Here is a 16685-nt window from a genome sequence, read left to right as displayed (position 1 = left end):
TTGTGTATTAACACATCATGAACATTTGCATATGCGTGTGTTGTGATTCTGATGCGTTTAAAGATATTTAGAGACCCTGAGCTCCTCTCGCTCCTCGGCCTTCGGTTTCTGCTGAAGAGGAGAAACAGGAAATAGATGAGGATCAGTTGGTTTTGCAACATCATCTTCACACACACAAACACTTGTGCATGAAACAGTGAAATCCTCCCTTACTGGCTGAAACGCTTTACTCTGAAAACTACTGATGTATTTACGACACACACCCACATCGTCCCAACATCACACTCTGATATAAACACGCTTCTGAGTTCCCACAGAGAGACATGATGGTCGATGTGAAACTGCTGACCGGACAAACATGCTGCTGATGACACCTTACTTACACACACACACACACACACACACACACACACATATACATTGGGTACGGAAAGTATTCAGACCCCCTTAAATTTTTCACTCTTTGTTATATTGCAGCCATTTGCTAAAATCATTTAAAGGTGCCCTAGAATCAAAAATTGAATTTATCTTGGCATAGTTGAATAACAAGAGTTCAGTACATGGAAATGACATACAGTGAGTCTCAAACTCCATTGTTTCCTCCTTCTTATATAAATCTCATTTGTTTAAAAGACCTCCAAAGAACAGGCGAATCTCAACATAACACCGACTGTTACGTAACAGTCGGGATCATTAATATGTACGCCCCCAATATTTGCATATGCCAGCCCATGTTCAAGGCATTAGACAAGGGCAGCCAGTATTAACGTCTGGATCTGTGCACAGCTGAATCATCAGACTAGGTAAGCAAGCAAGAACAATAGTGAAAAATGGCAGATGGAGCAATAATAACTGACATGATCCATGATATCATGATATTTTTTAGTGATATTTGTAAATTGTCTTTCTAAATGTTTCGTTAGCATGTTGCTAATGTACTGTTAAATGTGGTTAAAGTTACCATCGTTTCTTACTGTATTCACGGAGACAAGAGCCGTCGCTATTTTCATTTTTAAGCACTTGCAGTCTGTATAATTCATAAACACAACTTCATTCTTTATAAATCTCTCCAACAGTGTAGCATTAGCCGTTAGCCACGGAGCACAGCCTCAAACTCATTCAAAATCAGAAGTAAACAATATAACAGTATACTATACTCACATAATCCGACGCATGCATGACGAACACTTTGTAAAGATCCATTTTGAGGGTTATATTAGCTGTGTAAACTTTGTTAAGGCACTGTTTAAGGCAAGCGCAAGCTCTGTGGGCGGAGAGCACGAGATTTAAAGGGGCCGCAGCATAAAATCGGCGCGTTTATAATGATGCCCCAAAATAGGCAGTTAAAAAAATTAATTAAAAAAAATCTATGATGTATTTTGAGCTGAAACTTCACAGACACATTCAGGGGACACCTTAGACTTATATTACATCTTTTAAAAACATAATCTAGGGCACCTTTAAGTTCATTTTTTCCTCATTAATATACACACAGCACCCCATATTGACAGAAAAACACAGAATTATTGACATTTTTGCAGATTTATTAAAAAAGAAAAACTGAAATATCACATGGTCCTAAGTATTCAGACCCTTTGCTCAGTATTTAGTAGAAGCACCCTTTTGATCTAATACAGCCATGAGTCTTTTTGGGAAGATGCAACAAGTTTTTCACACCTGGATTTGGGGATCCTCTGCCATTCCTCCTTGCAGATCCTCTCCAGTTCTGTCAGGTTGGATGGTAAACGTTGATGGACAGCCATTTTTAGGTCTCTCCAGAGATGCTCAATTGGGTTTAAGTCAGGGCTCTGGCTGGGCCATTCAAGAACAGTCACGGAGTTGTTGTGAAGCCACTCCTTCGTTATTTTAGCTGTGTGCTTAGGGTCATTGTCGTGTTGGAAGGTAAACCTTCGGCCCAGTCTGAGGTCCTGAGCACTCTGGAGAAGGTTTTCGTCCAGGATATCCCTGTACTTGGCCGCATTCATCTTTCCCTCGATTGCAACCAGTTGTCCTGTCCCTGCAGCTGAAAAACACCCCCACAGCATGATGCTGCCACCACCATGCTTCACTGTTGGGACTGTATTGGACAGGTGATGAGCAGTGCCTGGTTTTCTCCACACATGCCGCTTAGAATTAAGGCCAAAAAGTTCTATCTTGGTCTCATCAGACCAGAGAATCTTATTTCTCACCATATTGGCAAACTCCATGCGGGCTTTCACGTGTCTTGCACTGAGGAGAGGCTTCCGTCTGGCCACTCTGCCATAAAGCCCCGACTGGTGGAGGGCTGCAGTGATGGTTGACTTTCTACAGCTTTCTCCCATCTCCCGACTGCATCTCTGGAGCTCAGCCACAGTGATCTTTGGGTTCTTCTTTACCTCTCTCACCAAGGCTCTTCTCCCCTGATAGCTCAGTTTGGCCGGACGGCCAGCTCTAGGAAGGGTTCTGGTCATCCCAAACGTCTTCCATTTAAGGATTATGGAGGCCACTGTGCTCTTAGGAACCTTAAGTGCAGCAGAATTTTTTTTGTAACCTTGGTCAGATCTGTGCCTTGCCACAATTCTGTCTCTGAGCTCTTCAGGCAGTTCCTTTGACCTCATGATTCTCATTTGCTCTGACATGCACTGTGAGCTGTAAGGTCTTATATAGACAGGTGTGTGGCTTTCCTAATCAAGTCCAATCAGTATAATCAAACACAGCTGGACTCAAATGAAGGTGTAGAACCATCTCAAGGATGATCAGAAGAAATGGACAGCACCTGAGTTAAATATATGAGTGTCACAGCAAAGGGTCTGAATACTTAGGACCATGTGATATTTCAGTTTTTCTTTTTTAATAAATCTGCAAAAATGTCAACAATTCTGTGTTTTTCTGTCAATATGGGGTGCTGTGTGTACATTAATGAGGAAAAAAATGAACTTAAATGATTTTAGCAAATGGCTGCAATATAACAAAGAGTGAAAAATTTAAGAGGGTCTGAATACTTTCCGTACCCACTGTATATATATATATATATATATACACACACAAACACACACACACACACACACACACTCATACACACACATATATACGCACACACATATATACACAATCATACATATATATACACAATCATACATATATATACACACAAACACACACACACTCGCGCACACACACACACACACACACATGCACTCATACACACACACACACACACACACACATATATATATATATATATATATATATACACTCGCACACACACACACACGTACACACTCATACACACATATATACACACTTGCACACACACACATATATATATATATATATATATATATATATATATATATATATATATAAATAAACACACACATACACATATACACACATATACACACACACATACACTCATACACACATATATATATACACACAAACACACATACACATATACACACACACATATATATATATACAAACACACACATACACATACACACACACATACACTCATACACACATATATATATACACACACACATAAATACACACTTGCGTACACACACACACACATACACACATATATACACTTTTACACATATACATATACACACACACACACATACTCGCACACACACACACACACACACACACACACACATATACACTCATACACACACACACACACATACTCGCACACACACACACACACACACACACACACATATATACACTCATACACACACACACACACACACACACACATCATTTTATTATAATTTTTTTTTCAGTATAAATATTATCCATCAGAATTCAGGCAAACTTGTGTTCACAGTCATATTCCTGTCCGTTTTGTAAATTAACTGATGATGTGTTTTTTACACACAGTTCTTTCACAAAAACTACAAGCACATTATCTGCTTTACTCTGAAAACAAACTCTTTTCAAAATGCTAAACACAGTTTTATTTGACTTTATTTCTACAGTGCTTCATAAAATACAGATTATTTCAAAGCAGCTTCACAATAGAAACATGTTCAAAGCTGTAAGAAGCCAGTCGTTATTCACCTCAGGCTAAAGACACGAGATAATAGTGCTTTACATTTTTCACACGTGTAGTTTGGTGTGTGTGTGGATAATCATTTGATGTTTGTCTGTAAACACCATTTTTAGAATGGTTAAAATAGTTTTGAATGAAGTGTTTGCTTTTGAAGGAGATGTGTGATGTTTTGCATGTGTGTGTGTGTGTGTGTGTGTGTGTGTGTTGTGGTTTTGTGTGTAGAGTTTAGAGAAAAACAGCCATAGTTTGAGACATTGTGTAAGCAATTAAAAAAAAACTATAATATTAAAAATAATGTAAATGATCTTTTAAAAAATAGTGTTTAAGATAAATATATTTCTTCAACATATTTTAAGAAAATGTCTCAGTGTTGTTTTTTTGGCCATATAATGAAAGTCAATGGGGTCCAATATTGTTCAAAGAAACTCAAACAGGTTTGAGAAACATGAGGGAGATTAAATGAAGACTGTCACTTTAAATATTCAGAACGTCAGAGTCTTAAACATCCACAGAGTCGTCAAAATAAATCAATAATCATATTGGTGTCATAATCATAATCAGATGAGACAGTCGATAATAAAAACACACCCCTTTTAAAACAGCTGCTTATTGTGAAGTAAAAAATGAAACAAAGATAATTCATATCAGAACTTTTGCACCTTTAATGTAAAAATGACATCCTATGCGCTGCCACTGAAAAACCACAGTGACACATTTCAGAGAAAAAAAGCTCATGAAACTTAAAATAACCTGCATAAGTTAACAGTTTTCTCAGGGGAGTGATATCGACTGTACGAGGTCGCCGTGTGAGCCAGTCTTGATCTGGAGCTTCTCTCAGTGTGAATCTGGATAAATGATTGGATTGTGCCGGTGTTTTCTGAGGGAGATTCTCAGCTCTGTGACTCAACGATCCGCTGTTCGTTTCTGTCTGATTCGTGACGGGTTTAGAAATCTTTAAAGTGCTGAAAGTGATTCTTCTGCGTTGACCTTTTGACATTTAGAGTTTGTAGGAAATGGTTTCTGTTTTGTGTGTTTTTCAAAACTTTTCTCAGTGTTTCACAACGGGTTTGCGGCCTCTGAGAATACAGAAAAGGATCGATTACAATCGTGAATGTTCTTTAAATGTAGAGCAAATACAAAGAAATTAATGATCATTTCAAATCATTTTGCTGTGGTTTGTACATTGAAAGCGTCAGAGCCGTCAGACGCCCTCTGTGGGCCGTTCTCGTTCTTCTCCTCACAGTTGTGCTGGTGTGAGAATCAGTGACACAAGCTTCGCTCACTGCTGTTAGTTTGATCATCTGTTACTGAAGATGAAGCGTCAGAAATGTGTCTGTCAGTAAGTTCTGTTTTGACTGGTTTCAGTGCGGAATAGAGCTTTTAATTCACTCTAATATTCCTTCATTATGTTGATCTGTTCTCATTATTGAGATTTGTGTGTTCCTGCTGATGTCTTTTGCTCAGTGTGCAGCACTTCAGTAAACATTGATTGAAATAACCCTTTAACCCTCTGGTCCCCTTCGGTCAAAAATGGCCGAAAACTTTTATGTTTTTATTTTTTTATATTTTTTTGCGTCATCGGAATGGGATGAAACTTGGTGACTTTTGTCTCATTAGCTTTGTGAACACAAAAAAATCATGGACATGATTCAAATATGTCAAAAATGACCGCCATAGGAAATGAATGGGAAATACAAAAAAATACTAAAACTCAGAGAAACTTTTGGTGGTACAAACTACAAATCAGCCACTGTGCAGAAAAAAGTGCACAGCAATGATATATATATATATATACACAATCATATATATATATATATATATACACACATATATATATGAACTAGCACGACTATAACACAGAGCAAATTTTTGCAAAATTGTGAAATAAAAACAATAATTCAGCCACAAAGCAGTAAAAAAAGAACAGCAAGGAAGAGGTTACACTCTAAAACATCGAGAGTACAAACACACACATGCAGAGACACACACACAACACACTATTATAACACAAATGAACCGGTGTGGCTGTAACAATACGGTAAAATTGAGCCAAAAGACTCAAATAAGAGGTTGAAATCGGATCATACCCAGATTTATTAAGCTATGATAAAGCATACCTGTTCATTTTTGTTACATTTTTATTGAATTTTGATGTTATGTGTAACAAAATGTCCTCCTCTGTGTTCAGGTGAAATTACTGCAAAAACTGACGCTTGAAATCAACATTTCAAAAAAGAAAAATCTAAGCTTTGATTAAAAAGTTGTCTTTGAGTATGTCTAAATATATATCCAAATACACAACTCAATAAAAATAAGTATTTATGTCTAAAAACACTAAATAATTTATAAGCCACTTTATATAGAGCTCTGTAGGAATCTAGTGGTTACACTACAGCGTTACAAACGTTTTTCTTTTTTCACTCCCACCAGATGGCGCTAATCTACCTTCAAAAAAGGATTTTAAATGCCTTGCCTCTATTTTACCATGGAATACTGCTTTAATTGAAAAATAATTTTAAAAAATATTAGAAAAAAATTGTGTATTATTTTCAATGGGGAAAAATAGCTAATACATTTTTTTTTTATAAATATTGCATAGTATCATAAAATACCCTCAAAATTCTAAATAATAATCCAAAAATATTATTGATCATTGGTTTTCCTGGAGGGGTTACATTTTAAGGCTTCAGTCATTTTTGAACCAGAGGGTTAAATTCACTGTGAACAAACATGAAAATGAGCGTTTTTATTAAATATCATTAACCGAGTTAAATGCTTTTAGAAGATATTGCTCATTGTTAGTTGATGCTAATTAATGCATTACAGTTTTTCTCAATCGATTTGATAGATCACTGTTCTCAAAATAGTTAACTCGTGATCATTTTGTCCTAAACAGAATAAATTGCAAATCATGTGAACCATTTTCTCAAAACTCTACAAAATTCTCAGATGTTTTCATAATAGTTCATACATCCAACCAAAACTTTTTTTATTGGTTTTACACAAATCACAAACATTCATTTGTTCAAACACAACAAAAAACTCTGGAATTTGTCATATTATTAAATGCACATGTTTTCCGTCAGCCCCAAACTGATATCTGCTCGATTACTAATGCACACAACACAGGACATGCAGTTTTCCCAAATGTTTCCGCATTTATCACAGTCGCATTATGTGATAGGGAAAATATGAAAGGGAAAGTAGAGCAAGAAAATATGCAAGAGAAGGGGAAAATAAAGAGGTGTGGGTAGAGGAAGGGGTGTAATGAGAAGAAAAGGAAGAGACAGAAGGAGATCATATATGAGGAGAAAAGAGCTGAGGACAGTGGAGGAGAAACTGTACGAAGACATGGACGTGTTCTAATGTGTTACACCGTTAATTTAAGTTTATGTTATAATAGTGTTATAAAATTTGATAATATTTTCTTCTATTATACAGATGGTTTTATTATTGTTTTATGTTTATATGCTTTGGCAATATTGTATTATTTACAGTCATGCCAATAAAGCAATTCTGAATTGAATTGAATTGAAAGTGGACAGGAGAGATGGATACTTTGGCATAAATGTTATGTTTGAATATACATATAAACAATATGCTTCATCTGTTGAGATCATTGAAAAACTTTTGCCTGCCAATTTGTATAGTCTCAAATGTCAGGGTGGAACAACTGCAAATATTTTATTATCAACTGACGGGATAATAACGTCGAACCTGATACTGTGATCAACATCCAGAGGATCTCTGATGTAGATATCTGATATACTGATAATAACAGCTCATTTCAAGTAATGGTAGATATATATTTACAAATATTTAATTGTACCACCTGATTTTAAAAAAAAAACCTTTGAAATGTTATGTAAGAACTGAAACTTGTTTAAACATTGCTTATGACTCAAAAATATGCATTAGATCAGTTTTGAAGCTTTATTTGCTCAATGACCCATATAACAAAACATTTCGTGTACTAAAATCATTATGAATACACTTGTAGATTTGATGTTAGTATTTACTAGAAAGAAATGCAGTGCTTTATTTTGCAGTTGAACACTTTAGATCACTGTTCTGAGAGCAGCTACGTTACTTTAGAGAACTGTAACTGATGTTAGCAAATATAACCTTACAGTAAAGTGGACAGATCTTCGACAGGTTCATCTCCAGGGAACAAAAATGTTGTAAGAATGTTTTCCTAACGTTCACATTATTTCTGAATGGTTCAAAACGTCCAGTATTTTTTAAATGTTTTGAAAATGTTTTTCTTGGTTGTGTGAACGTTAGAGGAACATTCCATTGTATCATTCTTCAAACGTTATGGGAACGTTTCTCTGAAACAAGTAGCAACATTTAAAAAACATTAGAGGAGCGTCCAACTGAATGATGTATAATTAATGTTTTTGTGCTAACGTTTTGACAACATTATAACTTTCTATTAATGTTTGTTCATAACTTTGAGAGAACCTTGCCAGAACGTTTCTTTGTTGTTTCTTTGTCTCGAGGCGGTCTAGAATCACCTGTGCGTCGACTCAAAAAACAAAGTGTCTTTCAAGACTCCTCAATTTAACCATCAAGTCAGTCTGTGTTTTAAAGTCATGTTTCTGCTGAATAGACACACACACACACACACACACACACTGCAAAGGCGGTTTCCTGTGCCTTTATCGTTCTCCCACTCTCACCCATTTCTGCTTCTGTTTACACCAGCCTCCTCCTCTTCCTCTTCTGTGTCTCATCCTCTGGTTTGCTCTCTATGACACATCACTCCCCCTCCTCACTCAATCCACAACTCTGATTTTATGCTTTTCTTCTGTTTTTGACGTGAGCTTCCTGTCGTTTCCCCTCTGTTGCGCTCCCTCAATCTGTCTCTGGATCTACACACACACACACACACACACTCTCCCACTCGCAGCGTTTCTTGTGTGTTTTCGAAGAACACGTCTGTATTTAGACAGAGGAAAGTGGCCTGCTTTCTTTTTTTAGATTGTGGGATTTTTCCTCAAATCTCAGAGCCCAGATTCTTTCCTCTCTGCGTCGTTTTTCTGGTGTTTGGCTGTTGAGAACAGCTGTGTTGGATCAGCTTCATGTTTTTGGCCTTTTAAAAGTGTGTAATTTTGACTCGTGAATACACTCTTTATTTAGCGCTTCATACAATAGAAATAGTTTCAAAGTAACAGAATCAGTGATGCGAACTTCATCAAATATGAGTCAGAAACAATAACAAGAAGATTCAAGCGATCTGTTTTATAGGTGGTTTATGTTACACATGATGATTATAAGTTATTTTTTAGTATAAATATTTAGCAAAATCAGGACAAAAGCACGCACATCACTGCAAAAATATGCTCAAAGACGGGTGCTCGACCAAAAAAATCTTAATAAAAAGCAGAAAAGAAGTCGGCACACCAAAGCTCCATAACTACACATTTTTACATTTTTAATATAAAAAATCCATGTGAGTCTTATATTAAGAATTTTTCACTTATTTCTGCAGCTTTGGTGTGACGACTTCTTTTCTGCTTTTTATCAGTATAAATATTTCCCATCAGAATTCAGGAAAACTCTGTTACGCTTAAACAACACATTCCATTGATGAAGATGAATTTACATAATAACAATAATAACAATGTACATGATCTTTAAAAAATAGCGTTTAAGATAAGTATATTAAAATATATAATTATTCTGTGAAACACAAAAAAGATATTTTGTGTTTTTTATAATAAAAGGCAATGGGGTCCAAATTTGTTTGATTCCAACGTTCTTTTTAAATTTGCGCACATCAGTCAAGTTTTTATAGATGATTCATGTTACACTGTATCAGATGATGATGATGATGATGAAGAGAGATTTTTGCTGCATTGATTTTTGTTAATATTGTGGGTTTTTTCATGATTTTATTGTGCACATTAACAAAGTTTGAGCGGTCCATGTTATCGGTGTTTCATGCGTCAGTGATCTTGATGATGATGATGATGATGATGATGATGATGTAATGAGCCAATGGACTGATGTTGGCGGTCGTTCTCAGCAGGACACGGACACAGGAAGTGCTGGAGGGACGCAGTGAGCGTGTGCAGTGTGTCTCTTCCAGCCTCAGCTCCACATTAATAATGAAGCGTCCCTCGTTCAAAAACTCCCCGATGCAACGACTCAATGGCCTACTTTCAGTTACCGCAGCGCACCGAGAACAGAAAACCCTCTCCTCTCTTCCAGCCTTTGTGTGTGTGTGTGTGTGTGTGTGTGTGTGTGTGTGTGTGTGTGTGTGTGTGTGTGCAGAAGATCTTTCTCAGGACATTTTTACCTCAAGAATCTCTGCTGAACTTCTCAACGAATCATATTTTTCTAGCTCACCTCACAGTATCGGTACATTGACTTTTGCACTCTTACAAATAAATGTTTTAAAACAAGCATTAATTTTAAGATTTCTGCCCAGTATTAATTATGTGTAAAAAAAACAAAAAAACAAAAAAAAGTTGTTCATCGTGACGAACACTAAAGCGCTGCATCATTTCTAAATATCAGCAAACACACATTTAGATTTTATTTTTTAGTAAATACATAAAATATTTTAGAATAAACAACATGCAGTTAAAATATTGTAACAATCTAAAAAAAACATGCTTTATTAAAAGCTAATTTATTATAATACCTATTTAAATGTAATTGAAATGAAAAATTGTGATGCTGATATTTTTAGAAAATTATAATTTAGATGAATACTTTTCAAAGTTCCTCACGCTAATTCTATCAGTAATAAGTTTGATTTTCAACATGTTCTGTTTGCTGGAAGTTTTCTGGTTTCTGAAGCTTTACAGGGACTCTCCGTCGGTGTGAATGTTTTCGAGCTGATCGTCTGTTCTTCCACCCTCAATAAAGCCTGTAGTCACGAACACACTCTCTTCTCCCAGAGGAGCACGAGGAGCTGAGCGAGAGCGTGGCGTACGCTACCAACACAACACGACTCTCGTTTCCTTCAGACCTCGAGTGCTTCTGCGCTTCCTTTGTCAAAGCCATTCTTTTATTGATTTTTTTAATTCAAAAACATTATCAAATTGCTGAATATGAAACGGATTTCAATTTGCTCTTACAAAATGTTTTGTTTCTGTTATTTTTGTTTGTATGTAAATCTGGCCAAAACATGTTTATTTTGTTATTTACAGTAATTTATGTTTCAGAAAGTGCCTGAAGCTTCAGTGTTTTTAGTGTTATTAGTGCACTGAAATTTACATTTGCATTTAGCAGATGATTTTATTCAAAGCAACTTAAAAATGAGGAATAAAACAATCAATTCATCTTAACGTGTGTGTGTGTGTGTTTCATCAATCTCTCAAAGGTTTCTTTGAGTTAGTTACTTTTAGTTTTACTAATATAAATCACTGTGAAATCTCTTAGTGTGTGTGTGATTTAAAATTTAGTTTAGACTACATTAAGACACTTAAGTAATATAAGTAATAAAGTGTCATCTTAAAGTGTGTGTGTGTGTGTGTGTATATATATACACTAAAAAATATTTTCATGATTTGTTATAACATTTGTTGTTTTGTCAAATCAACTTACATAATTAATGTAGTTCAAATAACAACATTTTGAGTTTCTGTTGATTAAACCAATCGCTTTCATCGTATTGACTCAAAATTTTGACTTAATTGAAATTAAAAATTTAAGGCAACCAGTTAACTTACTTTTTTAAGTTAAACCAACAATTCTTTACAGTGTGTGTGTATATATATATATATATATATATATATATATATATATATATATATATATATATATATATATATATATATATATATAACAGACCTGTAGACCTAAAAACACAGTGACTCTTCAAATGTAAGTTGCCGTTTGTGGTTGAATTGTTTATTTTTGAGATTTTCCATCAACTGTTGTTGTCAGTTTTCAAACTGAAGCTGTTTCTGTGTTTCTGTGGCATGTAGTTGCACAGAGACCGATGAGTAAGTTGAAGTGAAGTGTGTGTGTGTGTGTGTGTGTGTGTGTGTGTGTGTGTGTGTGTGTGTGTGTGTGTTGTGTTCATCTTCCTGCTAGAATCTCAGATTTTCCCCTTCATTGCTTCCTGATGTCATGTGTGTTCTGATGGAAAACTGGTCTCAGTGCTGCACACACACACACACACACACACACACACAACACAACACAAAACACACACACATCACACACATGATGTCGAGAACGCGTTGAGGAAACCATATTGTCGTATTGTGAGAGGGGAAGAACACAAGTGAGCTGTCAGAGCAGCAGTGGGACGTGAGAATCCGCTGTGACACAAACAGAAAATAGACTCAAGATCACAGATATTTTATTTCCATACGACCGACTGCCTTCACAGAATCACTCCTCAGATCGAATGAAATTTACACACGCTGTTTTTAGTTGTGTTTTTGTTCTGATGTGATGCTGATGTCGTCTCGGTCACATGGTCTGAGTGTACCACTGCTGTTTAACACATTTTCCTTCTCTCAGATGGACCTTTTAATGATTGTAAAATAAGTAAATCCTGTGAGACGAACGACAGCCACAGAACATGTGATGAAAGCGTGACAGAGAACTTGAGAAAAGAAAGAGCGATGAGCAGAAAGATGTGGGTGATTCTTGTCAGAATGAACATGTCTTTACTGTATGCTGTTTGTCATTGGGCAGAAGGGGGTTAAATTTAGGCCATCATCATGTGGTGTGTGTGTGTGTGTGTGTGTGTGTGTGTTATGTAAGAAAGCTGATTCACGGTGTTTCATGTGTTTGAGCTGGTGATTCAGGACAGCCGTCTGGAACTCGTCAAAAATCACACCTCGCTCACAGATTTGACATAATGATAGAGATCGAGATCCCATCGTGGCATTTTACTATAATGTGTGATGTGGACTTTTCATATTATGTGTGATATTCATTTTTTACTTTTTGGACCGAAAGTCTCATCATTTACTCTCCTTCATGACGTTCAAACCTGCACGACTTTGTTTCTTCTGATATTTTGAGAAACTTTAGCGAACTGAACATTGACTTTCACTGTATAACATTGAGACATTTTTAAAAATATCTTCATTTATGTTTCACAGAAGAAAACGGCATGAGGGCGAGTAAATGATGATCGGTTTTCACTTTTATCAACTGTAAATTCATTTCATAAATATTCTTTAAAAACATCTTTAAATGAATGACATATTTTGTGATGCAAACATCAATATAAATGTCTTTTTCAAGTTCTGTAAAAAAGTGCAAAGCAGAATTTTCCTAATACTTTGTATTATATAAATGTATTTTTAGTGTAAAGGGGCAGTGAAATTGTCACAAAATTGAAAGTTTCAACACTTTTTGTAATGAGGAAAAAGAGACACAATAATGATGTTCACACTATTATTATTTGTCCTCTTTTTTTCACCCTGAGACAGAAACTCTCTCATTCATCAGGTTTTGTGCTGTTTTAACTGCTCTGTTATGTTTTCTCTAAACTTACAGAAATTAAGTTTTTATGATTCATTAATTGTATGCGTGATCAGTTGTAATTGCGTGAGTGATGGGAACGGCTGTACTGCTTCATCAGCTCTTGATTTGCTGGATCACAGATTTTCCAGGTTTTCTCTGACGTTTCTGGGTTTCTGTCAGAAATGTTTTCTTGCTGCAATGGCAAAAAATTCATTATTAATAAACAAAGCAACATGTTTATATGACTTTCAGTAGCAGTGAGTTCATAGAGCATTTCCTTGTGAAGAGACGGTTTAGCTGATCCAGACTGTATGTTTAATCTGACGTCTGATATTTGCAGTGTGTGATTATTGTGTGTTATCGGGACAGTTCTGAGTTATCCCTGGATGGAGCTCTGACAGAGTTAGTCCAGGAAGATTTGTCTGTAAGGGTACTCCTCATGCAGAGGATAACTTAAATTAAATTAAAGATCCATTTAAATCCACTCTGATGGAAAACAAAGTTGAGTTATTCTGACTGAAACTCCCTGACTCTTCCATCCAGATAGGGATGTTTTTACTGTTATTTTTATTTTCTTATGCATTACAATTTTATTCTTATGTATTTGTTTCCTCTTTATGTAAAGTACTTTGAATTACTGTCGTGTATGAAATGTGCTATATTATGGAATCTGTGGAGGAACGGATGAGATCCAGCTGATCCAGAGCAGATCCGGTTTAAATTCAGATCAGATCCCATTTAAATTTAGAGCAGATCCAATTCAAGTTCATAACAGATCTAGTTTAAAAATTCAGAACCGAAACAATCTAATTTAAATTAATAACAAATCTAGTTCAAATTCAGAGCAGATCCAATTTAAATTTATAACAGAACTGGTTCAAATTCAGAACAAATCTAGTTTAAATTCAGAGCAGATAAAAATTTAAGTACAGAACAGATCTAGTTCGAAATTCAGAACCGAAACAATCCAAGTTCAGAACAAATCTAGTTCAAAATTCAGATCAGATCCAATTTAAATTCAGAGCAGATCCAATTGAAGTTCAGAACAGATCTAGTTCGAAATTCAGATCGGATCCAATTTAAATTCAGAGCAGATCCAATTGAAGTTCAGATCAGATCCAATTTAAATTCAGAGTAGATCCAATTGAAGTTCAGAACAGATCTAGTTTAAATTCAGAGCAGATCCAATTGAAGTTCAGATCAGATCCAATTTAAATTCAGAGCAGATCCAATTGAAGTTCAGAACAAATCTAGTTTAAATTCAGAGCAGATCCAATTGAAGTTCAGAACAAATCTAGTTTAAATTCAGAGCAGATCCAATTGAAGTTCAGAACAAATCTAGTTTAAATTCAGAGCAGATCCAATTGAAGTTCAGAACAAATCTAGTTTAAATTCAGAGCAGATCCAATTGAAGTTCAGAACAGATCTAGTTCGAAATTCAGAACCAATCCAATTTAAATTCAGGACAAATGTAGCTCAAATTCAGATCAGATCTAATTTAAATTTATAACAGAACTGGTTCAAATTCAGAACAAATCTAGTTTAAATTCAGAGCAGATAAAAATTTAAGTACAGAACAGATCTAGTTTGAAATTCAGAACCGAAACAATCCAAGTTCAGAACAAATCTAGTTCAAAATTCAGATCAGATCCAATTTAAATTCAGATCAGATCCAATTTAAATTCAGAGCAGATCCAATTGAAGTTCAGAACAGATCTAGTTCGAAATTCAGATCGGATCCAATTTAAATTCAGAGCAGATCCAATTGAAGTTCAGATCAGATCCAATTTAAATTCAGAGCAGATCCAATTGAAGTTCAGATCAGATCCAATTTAAATTCAGAGCAGATCCAATTGAAGTTCAGATCAGATCCAATTTAAATTCAGAGCAGATCCAATTGAAGTTCAGATCAGATCCAATTTAAATTCAGAGCAGATCCAATTGAAGTTCAGATCAGATCCAATTTAAATTCAGAGCAGATCCAATTGAAGTTCAGAACAGATCTAGTTCGAAATTCAGATCAGATCCAATTTAAATTCAGAGCAGATCCAATTGAAGTTCAGATCAGATCCAATTTAAATTCAGAGCAGATCCAATTGAAGTTCAGATCAGATCCAATTTAAATTCAGAGCAGATCCAATTGAAGTTCAGATCAGATCCAATTTAAATTCAGAGCAGATCCAATTGAAGTTCAGATCAGATCCAATTTAAATTCAGAGCAGATCCAATTGAAGTTCAGATCAGATCCAATTTAAATTCAGAGCAGATCCAATTGAAGTTCAGATCAGATCCAATTTAAATTCAGAGCAGATCCAATTGAAGTTCAGAACAAATCTAGTTTAAATTCAGAGCAGATCCAATTGAAGTTCAGAACAGATCTAGTTTAAATTCAGAGCAGATCCAATTGAAGTTCAGAACAGATCTAGTTCGAAATTCAGAACCAATCCAATTTAAATTCAGGACAAATGTAGCTCAAATTCAGATCAGATCTAATTTAAATTTATAACAGAACTGGTTCAAATTCAGAACAAATCTAGTTTAAATTCAGAGCAGATAAAAATGTAAGTACAGAACAGATCTAGTTTGAAATTCAGAACCGAAACAATCCAAATTCAGAACAAATCAGAAACAGTCCAAGTTCTAGAGCTGCACGATTAATCATATCGCAATCGCAATCGCGATGTCAAGCTTGTGCGATTATATGACGCAAAATGCTGCGATTTTATTGAAATAAAATAATAATAAGGTAATAAATAAATAAAAAAATACATGTGTGGACACAACAACCCATTATCTGAGAGCTGTTTGCCCATTTTATACACCGCTAATAAAAAGAAGAGCAGTAAGTTTCAGTTTAGGCAGTGTCACGTGTGGCGCGCACGGTCATGACTTTTCCGGTGTGCAGCGCAGAGAACGGGTAGATGGATGCGGAGCAAACGGTCACTGAACTGGTGGCAAGAAAAAACGCTACCTCTGTTATATGGCGATATTTTGGCTATAAGATTATAAACCCAGATTAGTAGTGGTTGAAGAGGAAAGAGGATTTAATTCGGTATCGCACGCAGCGCTGTTATCGGTGCGCACATGACGCACATACATACCAGGCTCGCGCGCGCACAGAGAGAGAGAGAGGCGCGTTATAGCTCGCGAACTCCAAATTGATTTCTCTTTCGCATCCTCAGTGCACTTGGATGGA

The 16685-nt window shown here is 35.7% G+C and overlaps 1 protein-coding gene across 2 annotated transcripts in view; it reads left to right on the top strand.

The window, feature by feature from the left end:
* zbtb7b (zinc finger and BTB domain containing 7B) overlaps positions 1–16685 on the top strand; it is a 32024-nt gene that overhangs the window by 4411 nt on the left and 10928 nt on the right. The gene's annotated exons all lie outside the window — the stretch shown is intronic.

Source organism: Megalobrama amblycephala, linkage group LG13 (genome assembly GCF_018812025.1).
Source record: "Megalobrama amblycephala isolate DHTTF-2021 linkage group LG13, ASM1881202v1, whole genome shotgun sequence".
Lineage (NCBI taxonomy): Eukaryota > Metazoa > Chordata > Actinopteri > Cypriniformes > Xenocyprididae > Megalobrama > Megalobrama amblycephala.
The sequence above is the reverse complement of the archived record's forward strand: the minus strand, read 5'-3'. Positions and strand labels throughout refer to the sequence as shown.